Consider the following 21,827-nt stretch of genomic DNA (forward strand, 5'->3'; position numbering starts at 1 on the left):
TCTGAGCATGGGACAAAGGGGCAGAGCATTATAGCCACTGGCTCTATATTGAGGGTTAGTGTTTTCCCTGACCACATCAACACATCTACCTAAAATGAGCAATTCAAAGCTAGGACAGGTGTGGTAATGCTTCCCTTTGCTAATGCTTTTTTCCTTACATTATTTATGCATTTTTTTTATTTTAGTCATCGTTGTGTGTTTAACCATTGAGACCAATTCAGAAAGGCATTTTTGGTGAGTTAAATACTACTCCTGACGTACTCTTTATGTACTCTACATGCCTTTTTTAATTAGCTACTAAGCGTCTAAAATGGGAATGGAATAGGGACATTTAGGGACTATTCATACCTAATTAGTACAAAAAGAAAGGGCTGTGCGTTCATTGCAACTTCACCAATAGGAAGTTGGACGTTTGCATAATGTATGCAAAGGGAGAGTTCCCCCATTAAAGGAGCCGGAAAAATGGCATAAGGAAATGTATGAGATTTCGTTGTGCCCTTTTTTATGGCACTTTTAACGCCTGCTCAAGAGCAAGCATTAAAAAGGGGCTTCCATTCTTTAGAATGGAGTCCCTGGTACTCTGCAGGAGTAGTGCCAATATTTTGGAGCTACTCCTACAGAGTACCTTAACAGTGTCATGTCAAATGACGCAATTGTCCCCTACCCTGCACCATGGTGCACCGTATTTTACATCCAGCTCACACATGGTGGTGGTAGTGGGGTGCTAAGGGGCGCAGGGAAAGTGGTGCTGCACTCGGTGCAGTGCCACTTTTCATAAATCTCCTCCTTACTGTGTCCACCAACGATACTGTATGCTCCCCTGTGCTGCCAAATAATATTAGTAATTGGGAGATGAGTCACATCTGCCATGTTGTGGTTTAAAGAATTATTAAACGTTTCATGGCCTGGAAAATAAGTATGGGGGATGCAGGCACATTCTGGCAGTCTATGTCAGGGGTGGAAGAGCTGAAGGCTAGTGTCATTAAAACTGATAGGCACTTTAATCAAAGTAATGCTATCTCCTACATCAGCAGACATGTGCATGCAAACTTTAACAGGAAAAAGAGTGTCTGTCTTTACTTTTCCAATAACAACAAGTAGGAGTTCCTCTTGTAAGCCAAGCAGCGGGTCCAGACAAGGGAAGGTTAAGCACAGTTCAGTTTTGGAATAATGCCCCATTCCACAGTAAAAATGCACCACACCACCAATCATGCAAAGCAGATAACACAGCAGGATCTTGTGTCTAGAAGGAGGAGCGCCTTACCATGGCCTGAGGTGGCAACAATGAGAGGCTGTTGTAACAACATTATGTGGTGGTGGAGCAGGCAAAGGATGTGGACACTGAGGGTTCGGCTCACCAACAGGTGCCATTTTAGTGGCAGTAACACTTTTACCAGATACTTCTGACAGAATTCTAGGCCTTGGACCAACTGCAGCAGCATCTTTGTATCTAAGAGGACTGGCTTCTTTGCAGTGAGAAAGTGGATCTAAGTCACCTGGGCTTGGCATTTAACAACTGTGTTCGTGATGAGAAGGATCTGATAGGATCCACACAAGTGAAGCAGTAGAGCAGTCTTCCTTTGGTATGTGTGGACCTTTACCCAGTTGCCAGCCTGGAGTAAGTGGCAAGCCTCAGTTGGACACACAGGTAGAGTATCATGTACTTGCGAATGGAAACTGCTTAGACATTGTATGAGCTTTCTATTTGTAAAACAGCATATTAATTTAAAAAGTGATCCAGTTTAGCCAAGGAGACAAGAGGATTGAGGGATGCATGGACAGGCTCATGACTATTTTATACATGCTTATCTTTGTCTTTTGGGGAATTAATTCTCTCTAGGACCACAAAGCTAGTGGTAAACCAGAAGGCCATTTTAACTATGTCTCTGAAAATATCTTAGCTATCTCTGTCATCAGGTCCTGTTTTTCAGTTACCAGTTGATTCTGAGTGATAGTCACAATGGAAACGTTCTTGGAACCTTACAAGCAGCCTTATGCACTTTATTAAGATTGGACATGCTTCAATTAAATGCTTTAAGTACTAAATGGTATGGTACCTTAAATGTTTGTAATTTATTCCAAAATGCATCTCGTCTAAAAGGACACAATTTTGCCCTTCCATCTTAGTGGTCAATTGGCAATATCTTTGGGCTAGAGAAGAAAACAACGGTGCATATCTTTGAGTTGCAGTGGTATGTGTTACTCCATTTGTCAGAAGTTGGGTTACTTGTGGAGGTGGGTGTGAGCCTTTGTCAAACATCAGCCACAATCTCTGTCAGGGCGAATCATAAAAAGTCACTAAATTATCCTGTGCTTTATCCTCTGTCAACTTAGCACAAAAGAAGCCAAGCTTGACTTAGAGACAACGTGTAAAGTATTTATGCAACACTTAAACAGCAATAAAGTGAAAACACAGCACAAGAAAAATCCCACATTAATTTAGAAAAATGCAGTACATTTTATTAGCTTTATTAATACCAAAACAACAAAAGTCCTATCAGGAGAACCAGAGGTATGCAATTTCAAAGATTTAAGGTAAGTTTAGTAACTAAAAGCAAAAAGTGCCACTCACAATTTTGTGGTCATGCAAGACCTGGTGAAAATGACAACTTCAGGTCAAATGCAATGGAGCGTGGGTAGATACAAGGAGCCAGATAGTCCTGCTGAACAAGTTACCTTTTAAAGTCTAGAGTGGAGGGAGTTCTGTTCATTGTGGCAGAAGCCGTGAAGAGCAGGGAGAGTATCACAGATGGTCGTCATTGTAGGGTGAAGAGCAGGCTGGGCATTGGCGGATGGTCATCGCTGTAGCTCGAAAATCCTGTCAGGTATCACCGACGGTCATTGCTAGAGACTCATGTTGACGATCACTGCCTCAAACAGCAGGGCATACCTCAAGCAGCAGGACATTCCTCTTGAAGCAGGGTGGTCCTTCTTCTGTAGTATCTACAGGTCCAGGAGTTTACTCAAGAGTGGGCCAGAGGGTCCCATTTTTATGGGTGCTCACTATGAAGTATGAGAAACATCTGGCGTCTTCACCCTACAAAAGTGTCTAGAATTTTCTGTTTCCCTGCGCTAGTCCCAGTATTTCTGAAGGCTCAATAAGATAGTGTGAAGTCTAGATGCCCTATCCTGCCAACTCCCAGACCTTCAATTCTAGGGTGGAATACACATAGGCCAACTGCCAAATACACCTTTTCATGTGCCCCAGGAAACAGGCGATAGGCTAAATAAATTAGGACAAGAATATGCCAACTTTTTAAATTTGGCATTTGCAGAATAATATCTTAAAATCAAACTTTACCATTAAAGAGAATTTTAAATTACAATTCGTTTGCCACCAAACATGACATTTCTATCTGCTCCCAAATAAAGGTTATTACTTATTAAATATAATAAAATAAACCTATGTTATCTTATGTGAGAGGTAGGCCCGAGAAGTATGAAAAATGAATTTGAGAATGTTTTACTACTAGGACATGTAATATATAAAAGTACATGTCCATCATTTTAGCTACAACGCACCCTGCCCTATCGGATGTTTAGGGCCTATCCTAGGGATAAAATCTGCATTAAAAAGAAGGTTTTGGCCTGGCAAAAGTACTATTTTGCCAAGTTGAAGTGTGTTAGAAATGGGGTCTTTGGTTGGCAGTCAGGCTACTCCCTGTCCAAGCAAGTACCCTCACTCTAGGCAGGGTAAGCCACACACAATCCAAGTTATCCTGTGCCCACCCTCTGGTAGCTTGGCACTGAGCAGTCAGGCTTAATTTAGAACACAATGTGTAAAGTATGTGTTCAATAAATCATGCAATAACACAGTATAGCACCACAAAAATAAACCACACAGTGTTTAGAAAAATATATAATATTTATCTGATAAGATGCAGGTCAAAACAATTAAAATGCAATAAGTATATGTTGAGATATCACTGTAAAAGTGATATGAAGTGTCTTTAGTCTTTTAAAAGCAATAAATGTCTCTTTCAAGCACAATGTACCTGGTTTGCGTTCAAAATCTTTGCAATGAACCACAGAGGAGGAAATGCATGGAAAACAAGGAGGTGTGTGTTGATTTCTCGGGCCACACGCCGAGAAATTGCACATGTGTTGTTTAGTTTACACGCAGGGACGGCTGTGCGTCGATTTCCGGCGCTCGGTCATAGATCCTCTTCGGGTTGCGGGGTTTTCAGACGCCCCGGGGACGATGCATCGATGCATGGATTTCCGGTGCTGATAGTATGAAGTCACAGGGGCTGTGTCGATCTGGTGGGTGCTGTGTGGAAATTTCTACCTCACCGCAGTCGGGCTGCATCGTTCTGGCTTGGCTGTGTGTTGATCCAGTGTGCCGTGCGTCAAATTTCTGGTTGCTATGTTGGCGCTGCGTTGATCTTCTTGTTGCGAATTCGGACTGCGTTGTTCTGGCTCGGAGTGTTGGGAATTTTTCACTGCAATGCAGTCTGTGTGTTTTTTCTGGCAGGCTGTGCATCGATTTTCGGCGCACAAGGAGTCCTTTTTGTAGGCATGAATTCTTTTTGGTCCTGAGACTTCAGGGAACAGGAGGCAAGCTCTATCCAAGCCCTTGGAGAACACTTTTCAATACAGCCACAGAGCAGCAAGGCAGCAAGGCAACAGCAAGGCAGCAGTCCTTCACAAAAAGCAGTCAGGTAAGTCCTTTGGGCAGCCAGGCAGTTCTTCTTGGCAGGTTGCAGATTCTGGTTCAGGTTCTCTTCTCCAGGAAGTGTCTGAGTTGGTAGGGGCAGAGGCCCTGTTTAAATACCCAAATGTGCCTTTGAAGTGGGGAGACTTCAAAGAGTGACTTAGAAGTACACAAGGTCCCCTTTCCGCCAAGGTCCCAGTAGGGTGTGTGGCAGTCCTTTGTGTGAAGGCAGGCTACTGTCCTTTGACACATAAGTGTCAGGCTCTCCATCCTCCCAGCCCAGGAAGACCCATTCAAAATGCAGATGTAAGCAAGTGAGGCTGAGTATCCTGTGTTTGGGATGTGTCTGAGTGAATGCACAAGGGAGCTGTCAATTCAACCCAGCCAGACGTGGATTGTAAGGCACAGAAGGATTTAAGTGTAGAGAAATGCTCACTTTCTAAAAGTGGCATTTCTAAAATAGTAATATTAAATCCAACTTCACTAGTCAGCAGGATTTTGTATCACCATTCTGGCCATACTAAATTTGACATTCCTACTTCTTCCAGATCAGCAGCTACCACTCAAACAGTGCATGAGGGTCACCTCAATGTTAGCCTATGAAAGGAGAAGGACTCACAGCAGTGTAAAAACGGATTTAGGAGTTTTACACTACCAGGACATGTAAACTACACAGGTACATGTCCTGTCTTTTGCCTACACAGCACCCTGCCCTATGGGTTACCTAGGGCATACCTTAGGGGTGATTTATATGAACATAAAGGGGAGTTTTGGGCTCGGCAAATACTTTTAAATGCCAAGTCGAATTAGGCAGTGAAACTGAACACACAGGCCTTGCAATGGCAGGCTTGAGACAATGTTAGGGAGCTACTTAAGCGGGTGGAACAATCAGTGCTGCAGGCCTACTAGTAGCATTTAATCTACAGGCCCTGGGCACCTATAGTGCTCTTTACTAGGGACTTCTAAGTAAATTAAATACTCCAATTGGGTATGATCCAATGTTACCATGTTTAAAGGGAGAGAGCATATGCACTTTAGCAGTGGTTATCAGTGGTAAAGTGTGCAGAGTCTTCAAACCAGCAAAAACAGTATCTAAAATGTGGAGGGAGGCAGGCAAAAATTTAAGGGTGACCACCCTATGGCTGCCAGGTCTAATAAAGTGGCAGTTTTAAACTGCGCACACAGGCTGCACGGTAGACCTGTGACATGTTTTATAGGGCTACTTAAGAATATGGCATGATAGATGCTGAAGGCCCACTAGCACCATATAATTTAAAGTTCTAGGGTGCATTTAGTACCACATGACTAGAGACTTATAAGTATTTTAAATGTGCCAATTGGGTGTAAGCCAATTTGACCATGTTTGAAGGAAAGAGTGCAAGCTCTGGTTAGCAGTGGTAAAGTGGACAGAGTCCAAAAAGCCAACAAAAACAGGCTCAGAAAACAGGGGGTGAAGGCAAAAGGTTTGGAGGTGACCCCGTAGAGCGGGCCATCCCTATAAGTGTAGGTTGCTACATAATGATGTCATTGGGGAACAGAAATGTATTTGTGGCCACACATCCAGTGCTGCCTCTCCACGCTCCCTGGGGTTTCTCTTTTACATTGCTGCTTAATCTTGGATTGCTTTTCACTTTTATAGTCATTCGTCTACAATTGAGACAAATATTTTTATGTTGGTACAGGGAACAGATTGGTTTTCACAACATACATGGCAAGATCAACAGTTTTAAACAAAGCATCATTTTTAGAAGATAAATCAGCTAGGACACTGCCCCTTGAAACATCTTCATGATGATACGGTGCTGATGAGCGTACACTTTACCAATACTATCGATAGAGGTAACTGCAAGGCATTTAAAAGATTATGAACATACTGCCCATTTTGTCCCTTCTAAGATCAAGAAAGGTTTTCCATCCGTAGGAGCCAAAAGTTATGCTTTAGTCCAAATACACACGTTGAGTCCACACAGTAAGGCCCAGAATTAAGAGGGCCTAGCGCCATTACAACTCCACATTAGCGTCATTTTTTTGCCATATTTACAAAGTGGCGCAATGCTTGCATTACGCCACTTTGTAACCCCTAGCACCACATTATATGTCAGTCATAATGTATGCAAGGGGAGGCGTTCCGGTGCTAGTGGAGCTGAAAACATGGCGAGAAGAAATCTAAGAGATTTTATTGGTATTTTTAATGCCTGCTAAAAGCAGGCATTAAAGGGAGGCTCCCATTGTTTTCAATGGGCCTCTGGGTGTTTTGCAGGATTAGCATCAACGTTTTTTATGCTAATCCTGCAAAGTGCCTGACTAGCGTAAAAAATTATGACACTAGTACCCTTGACTACCACCATGATTATGCTGTATTTTAAATATGGCACACAGATGGTGGGGTTAGTGGGGCATGAAGAGGTGCAAAAAAAGTGGAGCTGCACTGGGTGCAGCGCCACTTTTCATAAATCTGCCTCTAAGAGTCTCTTCCTTGGCGTGGACACAATCCTGTGTAAGATTGACGAGCTATGCAATTTAGACTGATTTCATGGAAGCTTTTCACTGCTTGATATACAGTGTAAACAGGAAAACAAGCAACTAAAGTACCTTCATCATTTTTGAGAAAGGATCCATCCACAAAAGAAATCTCACATTCAATTAGAGGCTTAATACCTTGGCAGTCATCAAAAGACAATTATATGGCTTTCCATCTTCATTATATTGCAATTTTCAATTGAGTTTACCATGGTCGGTCTAAAAATGATATTACAGATAGCGTACATAGGTCACAGTAGAAAGCCATCTAGTCAACAATGACATCATGTGCACACTAGATCAAATGATATAACATGCCCCTCTATGGGTGGCAATGAGGATAAGAGGTGGACCAATAAATAACAAGGTGTGACCCTCAGAAAACAGGAGTAGAAGGTGAAGTAATAAACATCAAATAAGTGGGGAAAAGAAAACTCAAAGGGAGAGCACTAATGGGGGCGGGGACATACCCACTTAGTGGGGAACAAGTGTGGGTGCAGAATTATCCATTGACCCATCAGTTCTAAGGTGTGAGTGAGAGTGGACAGGTGCATCAGTAAGTCTTGATCTGCAGGAGAGGAGAGTGTCATGGGTTGGCATCTAGAGCACCCATGGGGACAAGGATAATATGGGGAGAATCACCTGGGGAGTAGTAATATAATGAGAGATGCTAGGTACCCTTTGGGTGGGGTACAAGAGGGACACCTGTCCTTAAAGAAGCAAGGCCATCCACTAATGCAGCATGTGATGTAATCTGCTGGTCAAAAAGTAAAGTCGGATACAAATGGGGTAGGCACAGAAGTGGTGGCTGCAGTTAGTCCAGGGTAATGTGGGCAAAGGGCCCCTCCTAGAGGTAAATTACTGAACTCTAAAACTAGGGAAGAGGTCCATAGCAACAATAATAACAATAAAAATAATGGATCACACTTTCTCCCTTCATCCACCCAGCAACAACAAACCATTTGTTTCTCCTCAGATCCCAACAATCCAATGCAAGAAGGGGGTGTAGGAGAGAGGTGGAGGGAACATAGGGAGAATATAACACAACCTACAAAACATGATCACACACTTATTCCTTACAGTGCGGGTGAGTCCGGGCACACGCAAACACTAGCCATCTTTAGAATTTTAGGGGTGATTGTGATTTGTCTCTAAATTGGGAAGTGTTTCCAGACCTTGGTCCACTGAGATGGAACAATTTTTGTGCGTCTGAATCTCAGAGTCGCAGTTCATCTTGTGTATGTGTGTCTATATGGGTCACATTCCTGTGGCTCATAGACGAAGGGACTGAAGCAACCTTGTCCTGTGTGGAGTCCATGGTGGTGTCATCAGGAGCATATAAAAATGATTCCAGCTCCTTCAAGTTGTGATATTCAGTTGTTCTGTCTTGAAAGGTAAGAATCATGGTAGTTAGTTCCAGGAAGCCGTATTTCATATGCTTCTTTATGAGTCAGGGTGGAGAGCCAGGAATTGCTTCTGCTTGACATTGGTAGATGCCGAGAAGTCCACAACAAACATAGTTTAGGTATTCTCATAGCTGTAGTGACCATTATCTTCTTGGAGGCTTTGATGTGTGTGGTTGGTTCCACATGCAGCATCCCAAAATGTGCTGCAGGAGTTGTACTTTGGACAGGTGATTGGAGTGGACCCTGTGGGCTCTGTGGAATTCAAGCTGGGTAGTAAATGTAAGGTTCAAAAGAGAGGGGGTTGTCTCATTCAGAAATTGAAACATATTAACATTCTTAGTTTGTTCCAGTTGGCCTATAATGTGTACATTATCTAGTTGGCTAAGATTCTACAGGTCGATAACCTTCTGCTGAATATACCAGATGTCATGGCCTCTGGTCTAGGATAGCATCCAGTATGGACTCTACCTCCTCCAGCCATCCCTCTATTGTGGTTAGTCCGGTCTTGAAACTCCACATAGAGACTGTTCTGCCAAGGCCATTTGAGTTATGAATCCTTTCATATGAACCAGTTCATTCATTATTGTCATGATGGCCACGTCCAGAATGGCCTGGATAGAGGGTACATTCGCAACCACGATTTTAGTCTGAGTGGTGCTTGTCAGTGCTTCCAAGAATAGTTTACAGACTGGATTAGATTTGGCATGGAGTGGTGTAGGCTGTGCAGGGATGGCTGAGGGAAGGTGGTATGTTGGGGGGGCAAGTGACTGAAGCATGGATTGTACAGTGACTCGAAGGACAGTGTTCAGGCTCACAGTGTATGAAGTAGAAATAGTATTGAGAGTCTTGGTACACCTAGGAGTCAGTGTCTTTTAATAGGTGGCTCTGCTGCGATTAGTCCCATAAGAACTCATCCAGTAGGGTCCATCAGGTTGGGTCGGCTGTGGCCAGGTAAAGTATGGCCACGGAGGACGAATAGCCTTTGGCTGCCAGAGCTGGGTGTACAGAGTGATGTGACCCTTACCATAAACTGATGCGGTTTCCCAGGTCTCCCCTCTTTAAGATTGAGATCAATTAATTCAGGCATTCTCCCCCGGGGTCACAGGTGAGAGCAATCATTATGACGGTAGGTGACAGGGTGAGGATTACAGCTGAGAAGAAGATCAGACCAAACAAGTCCAGCTACCCAGGCCCATTTGGGGAGAGGAGCTTAAGTGTGCAGTCACTGCCACACTAGTAGTAGCCAGGGTTGTTTCAGGCATAGTAATGTAGTGCAGCCAAGGATGGCTGCAGGCATTCTGTGTAGGCCTCGTAGTAGGAACGGGCATATTGAGGGGAAGCAGGCCAGTGTAGCGGGCCTCAACATGAGTAATGAGGTAGCCAGAGCACAGCGTTCAGCAGTTGTTGAGGGTATCCAGCAGTGGGAAGCTCAAGATGAAAAAATGCAAGCGCCAGATGTACGAAGCATTTGCAGAATCAGCCTGTTTACGAGTAGAAAAACTCTTTTTGGGATGTACAAAGGCCAAACTGCGATTCGGTAACTTGTTACAAAATCGCAGTTTGGGTTTTGTGATTCTGTATTAGGAAGGGGCGTGTCAAGGGCGTCCCTTCCTAATACTGAATCTAAATGGTATGTATCATTGTTTTGTGACCCCAAACGCGAAAGCTGATGACGAGAACTGAGATGGCCCTCCATTGTTTTTTTAATAAGATTTGAGGCTCACTCTTGAAACAATTATTTAGTAATTAAAACAGCAAAGTCAGACAAAAGCCAAGGGTAGCAAGGGAGGAGTGGTTAGAACGAATGCAAGAAGCATTCTGAAGTTTACGGGGGGTGTGGGGACTGGGCAGTGAAAAAACCCTCCACATTTACCATTTCAGCATAGTTTCTGCAGTGCTTTATGGGACAAAGAAATAGGCCATGAATGAGAGCAGTGGTTTGAGTAGCGGAGAATATTTTCCTGTGTTGTACACTGAATGTGGCGATGGGTGCCAACATATCAGAACTAAGAACACAAACTGAGGCCATTATTACCTGCAAATCAGTAACCCTAAACCTCTGACCTTTTGGAGCTATGCTTTGACAGTGTCATGCGGACATCATTTTGCTCTATTGTGGTCGGTCAGTGCAATCGCTGGCCTGTGGCCTATACCCTTGTACATAATCATCTTATACATAAAGCCATGTATGCTATCACTCTGTTATGCTTATGTTTTATTATTAGCAATTGCTTTAGTTCACCTACTTTTTATGTGGATGTCATTCATTTGTATATTAGTGATGCCAATTATTGTGATCATTACTGCAAGGTATATTAAGCAAATAGACTAAATCAATACACACTGTAGGTGGGCGTATTTACTGTACAATGTCTCATGATATTGTTCTCACACAGGTCATACACTCAAGACCTCCTTCTTGTGCATCCTTGTGAGAATTCATACAAATAGGGCAGACAGGACTGATCAGACCAAGGACACAGCCTTTGAAGATCATGAGCTATGTGACCCTGGGCTGCAATCAGACCTTGCTTCAGGTATGCACATTCTGCATCTCATGTCTCTTAATGGAATTTTTTTAACTATATTAACTATTGCCAATATATTCATATTTTTTGTTATTTTTTACTAGTTTTGCATATAATAAAAGCATTTTGTTTATGGATTAATATGTTCCTGTGTGCGCAGTAACCTTGGGGAGAGGGTAGCCTGGGTGGAATTCACCAACAACCTGCTGAATCGCTCATAAAACTGATCTCTGCTCCAAATAGCTGGTAGGTACACCTTCAAATCCTGACACACATAAGATATCTACCAAGAGTGGCTGAAACATTTGGCATGGTTCAAAAGAGCCTTAAGTCTGCCCACTCTAGAAAAGTGTTCTTAAAGATACTCAAGAGGTAGATGAATTTCATTAAGCAAGCCTTAGAAGATCTTGACCCCTCGAAGTATTGGAAACACCCAGAAGATTATTTTGAGGCAGGCTATACTCTAATAAAGGAAAGAGGAATTGTTGGCAACCAAGTAAAGTGTCTGGCTTAGATAAGGCAAAAGCAAGCCAGTGTGTCATGTCATAATTTTACGTAAAGGAATTTTGCAGGGTATTTGAACTAAAATACAGACCTACTTGCAAGAAGACTGGATGTAAAGGGCCTGATTATAACCTTAGTGGAGGAGATTCTTCCATCACAAACGTGATGGATATCCCATCCTCTGTATCACAAGTTCCATAGGATATAATGTGACTTGTAATATGGCGAGCAGCGGGACAGCCCCTTCAACAATGAAGCCTGCTCAGAATGGAGCCGGCGGAGTTGAAGGGGTGCGACGGGTGCAGTGGCACCCGTCGCGATTTTCACCGTCTGCACAGCAGACAGTGAAAATCTTTGTGGGGCCCTGTTAGGGGGCCCCTGCACTGCCCATGCCAGTGGCATGGGCAGTGCAGGTGCCCCCAGGGGCCCCATGGCACCCGTTCCCGCCATCCTGGTTCTGGCGGTGGACACCGCCGGAAACAGGCTGGCAGGAAGGCGCTCGGAATCCCCATGGCGGTGCTGCAAGCAGCGCCGCCATGGCGGGTTCCCTGGGCCAGCGGGAAACCGGCGGGAAACCGCCGGCTCCCCTTTTCCGACCACGGCTTTACCGCCGCGGTCAGAATCGCCCAGGAAGCACCGCCAGCCTGTTGGCGGTGCTTCCGCCGCACTCCGCCATGGCGGTCATGGACCGCCAAGGTCAGAATGACCCCCATAATTTCATAATCAATATTCTTATTCCTACACATACTAAACTTAATACTAGTGCAATGAGCCAATTGTTCCCTCTATATAAAATAATATCGTTTAGTTCGAGGAAAGGAACAGAAATGACACAATAGAAATAGAAATGAGAAATAGAAATAGAGATAGGACTACAATGAACAAAATTGCTTCTATAAATGATGAGTGAAATGATATAATACTATAATTCATTTTGCCTTCTTTTCAAAACCTATACATCTATTTACAAACTTGGATTTGAAATATGTATATATATATACATATATATATATATGAATATTCGCATATATGTGTATTTTTATTTAAATATATTTGTATATATAGTATTAAAAATTAGTGTAATCTATTCACTTTACATTAAATTAATTTATATGATAGAATATTTGATATTTTAATCTCTATATATTTTAGTAAAACAGTATTTTGTATGTTTTTGACAATATTAATGCCCACAATGTTTTTTTTTATATTTGATTGTTTAGTAAGTATAGGAACACAATATTCTGGTAAATTATATTTTAGACTCAATATTTTTGCTAACGATATTGTTTGCCACAATATTGTGCCATTGATCCAGTTTCATGAAAACCTTAATGGTGTTTTTTGGAGTTGCACAGTGCTGGAGGAGAGAAATCTTGCAGAGCACTCATACAGTGGGAACACCCAACCAGTGGCTAGATTTACAAACATTTTGTGCTGAGTTTGTGTGACAAAAGTGACACAAACCAGCACAAAATGTTTTTTGTTAGTGTAAAACTGGTTTAATGCTGAAAAGTGCCTAACTGTAATGCAAAGCAGCGCAAAGTGCTGCTTTCCATTACTTAGTGTCAAGGAGGCATTACAAAGGTGATACATTGGCGTTCCCATGTAACCATCAATGCATTTTGACCCAAAACTCCTATCTACCAAAAATTTGAGACATGGTTTTATGTCAAAATGTAATGCCGCTTGAAAGCAGGCGTTAAAAGGAGAAATGTTTTTATTTCTGCTTTCTTTTGTGACTTTGCATTTGTGCTGATCTGTACAGCACACATACAAAGTAGGAAAAGTATTAAAAGTTGTCTAGGATACACTCATGCACACACCATTGCACCATTGTACAATGGAGCAAAGGTGTGTGAAAGGTTTGGCACAGCAAAATAGTGTGCAGACAATATGGAGAGGGGAGGAGAGAGCCGTATCTCTGTAGATATGGTGCTCTCCTGCTGGCTCCTTCTCAGACAAAAAAGTGAAGCTTTTTTGACTGCTGCGTTGTGTAAGAATTTAGTAAATCTGGTCCTCAGTGTACTGTCAGAAACAGGTTGAGCCAACTACATCACTGGTAATTATGAGGAAAGGGCCAGGTAATTAAGGGGTAACTTCTGGGTTTCATTTCACTCTCAGCATTTTCTCTTAATCTTTTGATTATCAAACTTTGCCTGAGAATCATGATATAATATAGATGTATCTTTTATCTTGTTTTACTGATTGTAGTTCATAGTTGTTGGCAAGCGAAGGATCTCAGAGGTATTAATTTAAACTGTATTTTGCAAATATATGAGCATTTTGGGGCAGATTTAAGAGCCCCTAGTGCCTCCTTGTGGCACATTAGCGTATTTTTTTTTTTACGCTAATGTGGCCCAACGAGGCCAAAATCGCAGCACCAAATTTAAAAAGTAGCGCAATGCATGCATTGCACCACTTTGTAACACTTTGTGCTGCATTATGCCTGCGCCAGGCATAATGTATGCAAAGAGGGCTTTCCCCCATTAGGGGGGGCTAGAAAATGTTTAAAAGGAATCTAAGAGAGTCTTTGCATAATTTTTTTGGCACTTTTAATGCCTGCTCAGAGCAGGCATTAAAAGGATGCACACCATTGTTTACAATAGGCATCAATCGACTTTGAAGGATTAGTGTCACCATTTTTTATGCTAATCCTGCAAAGCTCCGACCTAACATTAACAATTTTTGGCACCATTTCCGTTTCCTATTGCCATGGTGCGCCATGTCTTAGATGCACATGGTGGCATTAGAGGGGCACTAAGGGGCGCAAAAAAAGTGGCACTGCACTGGGTGCAGCACCACTTTTCTTTAACCTGGCCCTTATACTTGTCTTACTATTTAAGCACACTTTTAGGCATCAAATGCTCTGAACTTGTACAGCTTCACGGAGTAGTTTTGTGAATTCTGTGAACATTTTCTCATGACCAAATATTCCTAAATATTCTGCAATTTTCTGGTGAACAAAATGTTGGAGGCAAATTAGTCCCTTTTTCTTACTTTCTGGTGTTCTCCCTTTATTTGACATTGTGAAATGCATGGTGATCTGTTTTTAGAGGATGTGTTTGTAGCTCGTGTTCACTGTTCAGTGTAGTTCCGAAAAAAGGTTGTTCGAATAATAGATAATTAATATTTGCTTAGGTCTGATTCAGTTTAGAATCAATACTTGTCATGTAGATTATATTTTTTAACTATTTATTACAACAGTACGAAATTATAATTAACGTTTTAACTCAGTCTTTTTCCCTTTGGTTTGAAATACTGGGTATATTCGATTGAAACTATTCACATAATACAGTTTTTGAACGTGACATTTTTGACAGACCTTTACTGTTTTAATGGGAATAATTTTTAATTGGCTGTGCCATTCAGTTATTTAAAAATCATATTCCCCTATTTATTGTTCAATGTTTTCATTAAGGATGTGTTGCTTGATAGTGCTACACGCATTTTAGCTCTGGTCTCGCTCGTGTCAGCTGCATCGCTAGACTCACAAATTATGCAATTCAGAAATGAAAAAAAGCACACACATATACACGGATTGAGGGACTTTGATTTGGTTTGGTTTTGGGACTTTACATTTCATTTCTGCCCACCTAACCATACAGCACTGGACAATGGTTCAGCCTATTTCAGCAACACCCTGTCCTGCACTGCGAGTGACTGCATTTTCCTGACCTCCTGTGCACATTCTCCGATCACGAATCATACTTTTCTCTCGTAACCTGATTTCATGGTAAATTGAACTAAAAGTACTTGTTCTAAGTATACATGCCTGCTAGAGGAACACAGTCTCTTCTAATAGGATTACTTGTGTTGGTTTCCGTTGTTAGGGCAATACATTTTTTTTAAAAACATCATTCAAGCCAATGCTTGTTCTAAATAAGCACATATGCCCAAGCAACAGGTTCTTCTCTGATAAAACAGCAAGTAAAAAGTAAACCTTTTCTTCATGCCATTCCTGTTGATATTACTTAATTGTGAGTCGACATTGCCATCCTACCATTGCAAAGGCTTCTAATTGTTCCGATGGTGCATAATAAAAACAATGTTTACTCTGTGCTTTCCATCAAGGTACATGTCAACTGGCGCTGCCAGCTCCTGACAACAAAAGCTAATGAATGGTGGAAATGTTTTGCCTGATTTGATAACAAAGCAAGTAATGGCAATTATACATTGTCATCACTGTTGGTCTAATAATAAAGGAATTACATTTTGGACAGCTACATTATGTTGCTCAAGGTAGGGGGAATTTAACACTTACTGGTGTCAATGTAGAAACAGTGTGAGAATTACATCCAAAGTATTGTAGCAGGTTTTCTTAGGACATAATCCAAACCAAAAAAGCTATTGTACATACATCACAATAAAACAGACTGAGTCCTGTTACAAGATTGCCAGAAGGGGTCAACTGACCACAATGCGGGGCCTGCCATCGGACTGATTCAACCTGTTACCCACTATGCACTGTGTAGAATTTGTGTTGAAGCTAATCTGTATCGGTCCAATGCTTTGTCCTTCCTAATTGTGGTTGGTTATGCTCCCAAAACTAGGATTATTTGTTTAAGGTAAGCAAATGAACAGTATTGCTCACTTCAGTCTGAGGAACACCAAGGGCCTAATTTAAGGAAAATAGTGCACCCAGTGCAGCTTCGCTTTCCTTGCTCCCCCTGGCGCCCCCTAACACCACCATATGTGCGCCATATCTAAGATATGGTGCACCATGGCGATTGTTAGGGAAACTAGCATCAACATTTTTGACGCTAGTTAGGAGCTTTGCAGGACTGGTGTAAAAAATGCTGATGCTAATCCTGCAAAGTCCTTTGAGGCCCATTGAAAACAATGCTGTGCCTCCTTTTAATGTCTGCTTTGAGCAGGCATTAAAAGTGCTGAAAAAAATGACGCAAAGAAATCTTTGGGGAAACACCGCCTATGCATACATTATGACTGGGGCAGGCATAATGTAGCACAAAGGGTTAAAAAGTGGCGCAATGCATGCATTGCTCCACTTTGTAAATTTGGAGCAGCGATTTTGGCTTTGTTGGGCCACATTAGTGTAAATAAAAATTACACTAATATGGCGCAAATCAGCCCCTGAAAACTTCGGGGTCATCTTCTGCCCTCTGCAATTTACTCGTAGGTACAAACATTCACAGGTTTCCCCTTTCCCTTACCATCAACTATAGAAGGCAACTTATACTGACAAAAACTTTTATTTTGCAATAAGAAAACACCACTAGACAGTACTAATTATTTCTGGTTTATCTGCCATTTGGCAGCTCTCTGCCTTAAAAAGAAAATAACAACAAAAACTAAGCTACAAAGGAAAACGACCCTTGTGGGAATTCTATAACCAAGTATTAGACAAGGAAATAATTTCATGACCTGACAGCCTTAGGGTGGTCACCCCTAACTTTTTGCCTGCCTCCCTCCACTTTTTGGACACTGTTTTTGCTGGCTTTTAGACTCTGCGCACTTTATCACTGCCAACCAGTGCTAAAGTGCATATGCTCTCTCCCTTTCAACATGGTAACCTTGGATCATACCTGATTGAACTATTTAATTTACTTATAAGTCCCTAATAAGGTGCACTATATGTGCCTAGGGCCTGTCGATTAAATGCTACTAGTGGGCCTGCAGCACTGGTTGTGCCACCCACTCAAGTAGCCCCTTTACCTTGTCTCAGGCCTGCCATTGCAAGGCCTGTGTGTGCAGTTTCACTGTCACCTCGACTTGGCATTTAAAAGTACTTGCCAAGCCTAAACCTCCCCTTTCTCCACATATAAGTCACCCCTAATGTGTGCCCTAGGTAACCCCTAGAGCAGGGTGCTGTGTGGGTGAAAGGCAGGACATGTACCTGTGTAGTTCACATGTCCTGGTAGTGTAACACTCCTAAATTCGTTTTGCACTACTGTGAGGCCTGCTCTCTTCATAGGCTAACATTGGGGCTGCCCTCATACAGTATTGAAGTGGTAGCTGCTGATCTGAAAGGAGTAGGAAGGTCATATTTAGTATGGCCAGAATGGTAATACCAAATCCTGCTGACTGGTGAAGTTGGATTTAATATTACTATTCTAGAAATGCCACTTTTAGAAAGTGAGCATTTCTTTGCACTTAAATCTTTCTGTGCCTTACAATCCACGTCTGGCTGGGCTTAGTTGACAGCTCCTTGTGCATTCACTCAGACACACCCCAAACACAGGGTACTCAGCCTCACTTGCAAACATCTGCATTTTGAATGGGTCTTCCTGGGCTGGGAGGGTGGAGGGCCTGCTCTCACACAAAGGACTGCCACACCCCCTACTGGGACCCTGGCAGACAGGATTGAACTGAAAGGGGACCTGGTGCACTTCTTAGCCACTCTTTGAAGTCTCCCCCACTTCAAAGGCACATTTGGGTATAAAACAGGGCCCCTGCCCTACCTCATGAGACACTTGCTGGAGAAGAAACCTGAACCAGAAACTGCATCCTGCCAAGAAGAACTGCCTGGCTGCCTAAAGGACTCACCTGACTGCTTTCTACAAAGGACTGCTGCCTTGGTGTTGCCCTGCTGCCTTGCTGAACTCTTGTCTGGCTGTAAAAGTGCTCTCCAAGGGCTTGGATAGAGCTTGCCTCCTGTTCCCTGAAGTCTCAGGGCCAAAAAGACTTCTCTTTTTCATTTGGACTCTTCGTGCACCGAAAATTTCGACGCACAGCTTGTTCCGCGGCGAGAAAAACGCCGCACACCGACGCTGATCGACGCAACGCCTTCGGGATAACCGGAACTTCGACGCACGGCCTCGCAAGGACAACGCCGCCTGACTTCCAGAGGAGAAATCGACGCGACGCCTGCCGTGAGAGCGAAACTTCGACGCACAGCCCCGCGGAACGACACACAGCCAGAAAACAAGCAGGAGAATCTACGCACAGACCTGGGACATCTGGTAATCCCTGCGACTCACAGAAAGAGACTGTCCGCATGCCAGAAAACGACGCACAACTTCCCCGCGTGAAAAATAACGACGCAAGTCCGTGTGTGCTGTGGAGAAATCGATGCACACACTATTTTTCCACATATCTCTTCCTCTGCGGCCCTTTGCAGAGATTTTCCAATCCAAACCAGGTACTTTGTGCTTGAAAGAGACTTTGTTTGCTTTTTAAAGACTTAAGACACTTTATATCACTTTCCAGTGATATCTCTACAATTTCACATTGCATCTTTATTCGTTTTTGACCTACAATTATCCTGATAAATATTATATATTTTTCTAAACACTGTGTGGTGCTTTATGGTGTTATTGTATGATTTATTGCACAAATACTGTACACATTGCCTTCTAAGTTAAGCCTGACTGCTCGTGCCAAGCTACCAGAGGGTGGGCACAGGATAATCTTGGACTGTGTGTGACTTACCCTGACTAGAGTGAGGGTTCTTGCTTGGACAGAGGGTAACCTGACTGCCAACCAAGAACCCCATTTCTAACAATTATGATGCTTATACTTTGGTGATGGATTTTATACAGAGTGAAACAAAGATATCCAAGGTGAACGGGTGACCGGCAGCTGATGTGGGAAAGGGAAAGTCTTGTACTACTCTCCAACAAGCCCACAGTAGGAATATCTTCAGGAACGCAAGACATAACCAGAGGGCGCCTTACAAGCACAAAAAACAACACCCAAGAAACCTGGCTACAAATGAGATTCTTAGACAAAGGGGCTAAAAGATGTAGCGGGAAGAGGGCAGGAGACATTTTAAATGTGGGTGTGAATCATGGCTGACTTATTCCTGACCGCTAGCATGTTTGTCTGGGTAAAAAGTACCCATTGAATATCCCGCATTTGTAAGAAATACCCATTGAATTTCCCACATTTCTAACCCATTTTCTGCTTTTGCAAGCACTATATTTTCCTTATGATAGGTGTCCTCTGAGCCTAGCTTTCTACATATTTGCAATTCAATAAACCATATGCTGGACATTCTGGCAACCCTGGGCTGCAAATGGTGAGGCTGAACGTTTATCTGCACTTCGTCCAAAGGTTTCTCTTTGGGATTTAAACCCAATGCCTCATTTCCCCAAATACTTGTCCTCTTGAATAACCTGAGGAGGAGTTCTCTAAGCTAATCTCTGCAAAGGCCCTATTTTTAGAGTCAGTTACTTGCGCAGAGCTTATTGCTGCATACTAGTACCCCCAATTGTGTTCCTAAAATGTTTTTTTTCCTAAACCAGGACATTGTCCTTGCTTTTCTACTTTTATTACACTTCTAGTACATGTTTGTTCTCTTTGGGTTGCTGGAAGGATCAGAACCTTTCTATATCTCTGTTAGGGGATTAAAGCTAATGCTGAGGAATTTGATAAGCATTGCTCCTTGGAATTGTTATAAATGTCATGTTCTTTTTCTTCTAGGTATCTCCCTTTTCAAGAAACATCTGTTTATCATTTACTCACTGACAAATATAGAAAGCATGTTTGTATAATGTCAATTTTCTATAAAACGTGATGATCAATTCTGCTCAAAAATATTCACAGTATGTAATCATCTGAGCTTTCTCTCCTAAAATTATCATTGTTACTTGTTTATTTTTACTGTTCAAACTGCAAACTTCTTAGAATAGCAATGAGTGAAAGGGAATCGGGCCACTTTCTGCTAATTTTAGCTAATTGTTGATTCAAAATATTCAACAATAGCTAGTTAATGTTATATAAGTCAGGAACACACTACAAATAACTAAAGAGCATCTGCATGCAAGAGGAGATGAGACAGACCATGTAGAATCGATTCACCTACTTTTGATGGAGGCTGAAAAAAAGGCCCTTTCAACCTTCGCTTGCTGGGGACATATCTATCTTCCTTCCAGTTCAGTTAAGTATGCTATTATAGTGAACACTAACTTTATTGTTCAAAGCAGGTATGAAAGTCTGAACATTCTTTAAAACTCTAATGAGGCTTTTCTGTTCATGCTGAGTTTAGCTTAGTAAGCCCAAGATATGGGACAGGATTCATATTAGGATAAAATAGTCAGCATGTTAGTAAACTTTTTGTTGTTCATATTGCTCGTAATTGCTATAGCTACTATTCTGTTTATTTATATAGTTACAATTAATATTGTGTGCACCAGGATGTGACTTTATTTCAAATTAACCTTTAAAATATAGCAATTGTTTCTTAGTGTTTCTGAGTGTGCCTGTCATGAAAGGGCTTTTGTGTTTCACTAACTATTCCTGTGACATTTCCCAAGATTGATCATTACCTGAAACACATTTCACTCAAATACTGCTCAGTGGGTTGTGGGGTGGTTGCAGTTCAACAGACTTTTTGTCTCTGGTTGGAACATTGACAATGTCCTTAGTTTAGATCATATAGGGAGGCTATTTGAAGGCCACCCAGGTGGATTACCAACAGCTGAAGGAGGAGGAGAATGAGGTACATGCCCTTGCCCTGTGCCCCAGTTCCTCCATCCAGCCGCCTGCACCTCCATCCTCTGAGACACATCATTGGCAGTGCCACTGGCATCTGGAAGCCACCCATGCCCATACCACCATTGCAGCCCCCACTAAGACTGTCAGTTCCAACATCCAACATCACATGCATCGTGAACTGGCACACTTGGGCCATCAGATGGCATGACTCATGGCCTAGCAACAAGAACTGTGGAACCTCATAGAAAATGCCTTTTTCTGAGCCCTTTTTTTTAGCTTCGTGGGAGGGATGTTTGTTGTTGGTGGAGAGAGTGGGGATTGCCAAGAGAATTTGGTATTTTTGTTGAACTCTTTGGACTTTAGTTTTAGTGAAAATTGGTTAGACACTGGATGATTTGTTGGGGAGCGGGGTTGGCCTATTGTGGGTGGAGAGGGAGAATTTTCTATATTGAAAATGAAGTTGATAAAGGGAAAAATATTATTATATCTTCTAACTGGAATAGTTTTTTTGTGTTTTACTTTTATTTTGCACTTCTGCCGTAGCATGTTTTAAAGTGTATGCCAGTTAGTTGAGTTATTTATACCCTTGTTCTACTACCTTCTGTAACTATATTGACCATTAAGGGGAACGTGCTGCCATTGCCTATATTGCCTACAACAACCTAGAGAAACAAGAACGTACTTATCTGCTCTAGAAGTTAGTTACTCACTAACCAAACAAGTTCACTTAACTCCATTATTCTCTTACCTGAATAGATGAAGCAATGGCTGCTACTTCTCTCTCTTCCTTGCTGCAGGGTTTCCCAAACTGCCTTC

The sequence above is a fragment of the Pleurodeles waltl genome, chromosome 8, assembly GCF_031143425.1.
Source record: "Pleurodeles waltl isolate 20211129_DDA chromosome 8, aPleWal1.hap1.20221129, whole genome shotgun sequence".
Classification (NCBI taxonomy): Eukaryota; Metazoa; Chordata; class Amphibia; order Caudata; family Salamandridae; genus Pleurodeles; species Pleurodeles waltl.